The sequence below is a fragment of the Haliaeetus albicilla genome, chromosome 9 (genome assembly GCF_947461875.1).
Source record: "Haliaeetus albicilla chromosome 9, bHalAlb1.1, whole genome shotgun sequence".
Classification (NCBI taxonomy): domain Eukaryota; kingdom Metazoa; phylum Chordata; class Aves; order Accipitriformes; family Accipitridae; genus Haliaeetus; species Haliaeetus albicilla.
In genome coordinates, this window is record NC_091491.1 from 26,422,621 (window position 1) to 26,428,218 (window position 5,598).

Below are 5,598 nucleotides of genomic sequence, written 5' to 3' on the forward strand. Positions count from 1 at the left end.
TTTATCAGTGGCAATAAAGCTCTAGTTGTGTACCTTCAGTTGTATCATGGCAAAGGCTCATTTAGTCAATAAACACCTTGTGTCGCAGCAAGTAGTTCACTTTTCTATTCCAGTATGAAATAAATTTAGTCATTGGAACCTGCGTGCAATTTCCAGGCTATCGAGTAGCATCTGTATTAGGGAAGACCTTTACGTTAAGTTAAGAGCCTCTTAGCAAACATAATACTTGAGATACTTAATTCTTCAACCTTAAACAAATGTCGATACAGAAAGGAAAATGGAACTAAGGTGAGATTTCTAGCTAGAGCAGATGCCTGTAATTGTCCAGTGTAGCTATAGAGCAATGCATGGTTTTATATACTTTTAATATCAGCATTGTTTTTTAGAACTAAAATGCTTGTAATACTGTATTTAAAATATTGTTGCTTTTACAGCATTTAATGGTATATTTGTAACATTTTTCTGATCTGAATGTCCACGTCTCTGATTAAGATAAGTATGCTCGTGTCATTTACCTTAAAAAGTATAAATTGCTTCTTTTATGCTATGATAACCATTTGTATCTTTATCATTAGATTTTAATACCAAAAGATTTAAATTCCTTTAATCTATTTATGCAGTAATGAATTGTAAAAAATTATTTTAATTATGTGCAGTGTTTTTTCTCTGTAATAGGATTTAATTTAAGAATTAAGATCTTGGCAACTATGGCTCATAGCACCACAGAAGCACTGAAAAACCTACCGGTTCTAGGACTTCTGCTAAAAGCAAAGCATACATTTTTCCCAAGTGACAAACACACTAATTTTGAAATCTATGAGTAGAGAAATTACTGGCTTTTTATAGTACGAGACCTATCACTTGTAATGTTATGGTCATCTATGATCATTGTGGCTTACGGAGTACATTTTCAACTTTGCATTATGGTAGCCTTAGGGAGCTTCATAGACACATTAAGGAATGCATGGACAGAAACTGAAAACAAATTCAATTAAGCATATGACTTTTTATAATTAGGCATTGCATTATTACTCTAAATCTAGTATTTCATTTAAAAAATAGACCAAAAGATTAATGTTTCTTAGGATATCATTGTTTGGTATTTCTCTGACTTTGATTTATGTAACTGAACCTGAGCAGAGCTAGTATAAAGTTCTTACCAGTTAGTCCTCCACATGTGCAAAAGTGTGAATAAATACTTAGCATTCATAAGGGAGTGGAAAACTTTAGGCATCTCTTGCCTGGAAAAGAAGACAAGCAAGAACACAGGGGGGTGTCACAGTGTCTGTTAAAATGCAAGTACTTGCATCCATGGGAAAGTACATCTGGTGACATCTGTAGATAGCATCATTCACACCATTCATTCTCTTGAGTTCATTTCCTTTATATGACATAGTATACTGTTCTCACATTTAGTCCACATCTGTACCCTCTTCTGTCACCTCCAGAAGGTTGGCACAATGCTGAATGAAGCCACTTTAACTTTCAGGGAAACTTCATGTTAATTCTGTAGCTTGGACTGACAAAAGGTGTCATAAAGAATAGCTGTCAACACCATTTCAGTCAAGCATTACTCCAAGTGGTGAAAGGCTTTGGTGGGGGGAAGGGGAAACATGGGTTGAAAACACGAGTCTCTTTGACCAGGCTTCTGGATGTGTTAGTTCTATTCCTTTTCCTCTGACAACTTTGGGACAGTTGCAGTGGTTAATTCCTCCCTTTCCTGTTGACCAAGTGCAAGCACAATCTGGTTTAATAGTTATTCTATCCTGTTTATGCTCTTTATTCATGCTTTTCAATGTCTGAGCTTTGTTAGTAGGCCAATTTCTTACAAGTGCTTTGTTTTCTAATTCATGTACACCAACATGGTGCTACTGCAATGTTTGGTAGAATGACTTATGAAGAAAGAAAATTTTCATTTTTCTTCTGTACACAAGCATTACTTGAAGCTAAACATAACTAATTAATTTTGACATGTGTTTTATCAGAGTTGTTCTTTACCAAACCTACATGTTGGCCTATATGATTCATTCAGGTTGTTCTGACAGTTATGTTTTACGGAGTGGAAAGATACAGCAAGGCTGAATGACAGACTGTATACACGTCCTGATGATGGGAGTTCCTTGTCATGAATGTTTCTGTGATTCATGTTTTTATAAAGAATGCCAAAGGGATGACTATGGATATATCAGTTGTCATAACTTGTAGTTCAGTTCACAATAGTGGAGTAACTGTTTAAAAAAACAGCTATTGTACAGGAATGTTCAGTTATGTTTGCTTTGCAAGACTTGATGCAAGTATGACATGGGATGTACTAGACATGTCTTGTGACTTTTGAATCGCTGGGGTAAAAGGTCAACTGCAATTAAGAACAGATTTGTTATTAATCAATCCTGTCTGCAAGCATTCCTACAGTAATATATACTATACTGACTGAACACCTCCTGAACAGCAGTGAAAGCTTTCTTTTAACTACATTACTAGTCTGCGGTGCTTAGTTACATGTCATTCTATGGAAATAACATTGATGGAACTACAGAGAGATAAATTGTTCCAGTATCCTGGACTTTGCAGGGGGACATAGAGCGGAGTGTATCACCATAGTGGTTGCTTCTGAGGGTTTGAGCCTGCTTCTGACATCATCAGCATTTAAGTCAGAAGTGGCTTTAGTAATGTGAAAGTGGAGAAAAAGAAGTCAAGCTGCATGGTGTGTTGAGTCAGTTCAGTCAAACGGTTAGGAACTGCTTCTCTAGATCAAATGACAGTAGAGCTATTTCTTGGTAGAAAGGGATGATCAGAGTGGAACCGGTAAGATAATGTCTGCAACAAAAGCAAACAGGGAAGCCCCTAAATCATTCCTGTTTGTACACTGCCTTGTATGAAGGAATTAAATTCATAGTAAGTATGGGTAACTTTTGTCATCCTCAGTAAAAATAATACCATGATCATAAAGAAGAACCACTAGTACCAATTACCGATTTAGCCTGTTCCTCTGTAACAAATTGTAGAGAGATGCCTGATTTACAAACAAGCCCAAAAGAATTTTGCTTCTATTCCCAAAACATAATACCAACAGGATATCACGAACAACAGGAGGAAACTCTTTTGAACTCGTGCAGAAGGGCAGTTGACAGAATAGTAATCTCAAGTATGGTATCTAGCCTGTAAATCTGTTTTATTCTATCCTAATTATGCAAGAACTATGAAGCTGATTTGAAAACAGTCATTAGGCAAAGAAGTTTATTCTGGTGAATACAGGAAATTTTTCTTTTTGTTCTTTTCAAGGTATCTGTTTCCTCCCTTACTCTAGACTGACTTCTATACTATCCACCATTAGGACTTGATATGTTAATGCATTTCTGTGAACAGATAAGAGACTATTTTTGACCACAAAACCATGATGGAGTTGGTAAAAACAGAGCTACCATGAAATTGTAATGAGAGATCAGCAATTAACTGGTGTCCAAAAAGATGAAAAATATAAAATCAACATATATTGAAAATTAGGCTATAGTTTAAGGAATATTTTCTTAAGCAAAGAGGGGCTGATTATAACTCACATCAGTTCCTTAGTACAATTACTGTACATGTCTGTAAATAAATTATCACTGGTGCAGGCTATTTTAATCAGCATCCACATAGAAATAAATATTCATCCAAATACTAAGTAAGGTTTGAGGAGACCTATTTAAATATCTTGCTGCCCAGAGTGGAGGCAGACTTAATTCTGGATATTTGGTTAAAACAGCTAAGCTGTGCTGCCAACACTATGTACAAGTATGTAAACTTTTGGTTTCCCATGCTAACATGCTGAAAGTGAGAAATCATAGTGCTGAAATCTGGAACCTAGCATCAAACTAATGAGCTGTCAGAGCACACTTGCATTAAAAAAATGAAGTTTAAAGTATTGCATTAAAAAGGATGAACTCTCTGAGAGGCTCTGAAAAGGCTGTGTAATGATTAGATATTTATGCATGTGTTGATACTGAGGTCTGGTTTTATTTAATAAATAGTAAAAGCAGCAATATTCTCAGCACTTAAGAAATGTGGGCAGCTATTTTCTATAGCTGTATTGCACAACTGCATCTTTTCATCCTATACAGAGGAAAAAATTAGAAAATGTGCTCTTTACTAAATGGTAAGGATACTTTGTATGTTGCTTAAAATAATCTGATAATGATACATTGTATGGTACGCCTAAGAATCGGTAGTTTCTCATGCTTTCATCTTAGTACAAGACATTCCATAATGAGAATCAAGCAATGGATAAGTAAGTGTTCACATACTGGTTTTCCTGAATTCCCCCCAAAGTGATTTTTCTCATTTTTGCTTCTCTCCCCATCTTTCTGTGTCAATACTAAATCAAAATGCTATATTCTTTTTGATGTGAATGAAAATGTGTTGAGAGATGGATGAGAAGTCCTGTAATTCATTAATTCATAATCCTAATCCAGGATCTACTACCCATGAGAACTAAAACCAAATGTGGACTTTTACATTTGGTCCTTCTAAAGACTCTTACATTACACCGGTTCCAGGTAGGGAAAGGAATAAAGAAATGGATAATCTCTTCAGAATTTTCCATATGCTTTGTACAGAGAATAGTGGATCAAGTGTTTTAAACAAAGGAAGGAAGGAAGGAAACTTTGATTTCTTGCCAAGAGATTGAAACCTCCTGATCTCTTACCGAGCTAGTTTATTTTGCTGCCAACAAACAGTTTCCTCACCTTTAAACAGCTCCTTTTCATCTGTGAAACTAGCAGCAGTGAGGGAAACAGGCTCTGCAGAATGGCAACACTGTAAGAATCTGTTGTAGTTAATATAGGGACTGATTCACATTCAAATTCAGATATGGACCAGAAAACACACACAGTTCCAGGTATGCGGTGTCCTCGGATGGTTTCTAACTAAATTTTACTATTTTTCCTCTAAGTACACAGAACTTGCTGGCTTTGTGAATGTTGATCTCCTACTGCACAAACATTATTTAAATGTCTTTGCTATTGAATAAAATATGACCCTGATTTTCAGGATTCCATATATTCTGGGGTTTTTTTGAAATGCTGAGATTTACCGCATTTAAGAAACTGAACTCCTTTGAAGTAAACTGAATGCATCAGTTCTGAAACTTGGCCTCCCTCAAAACTGTTGAGTTAGTTATGATGCAGTTTACACCATATCCTTAATGTTTATACTAGTGATTTCAGAGCAATCTCTAAGCAGATGTGGAGCACAAGTTCTTAGATATTTTGCATATATTTTTTCAGTGAGAAGGAGAAGGTGGAGGTGTTTGGCAAAGTCGGAAGTCAAAGGCTGGCCATGGGTACCATACGGCAAGGTTTTTGGGTTTATTATGCTAATAAACCCAAGAGCAGACATGTGATGGAATTATCTTCTGTGCAGCAGCAGAGCATAAATCCTGTGCACCCCTTCAGCCTTTTTCCCCAACCATATTTTTATGCAAGGCTAATTAATTGAGGGATTAATCAGCTACACGTATCTGTTTAGTCCTTAGTTTAGAACTAAAGTAGAGGGGAAGTTTTTGATTTGAGAATTATAAATTAAGCAATAATGGAAATTATTACTTTTGAGGGGAGGAAG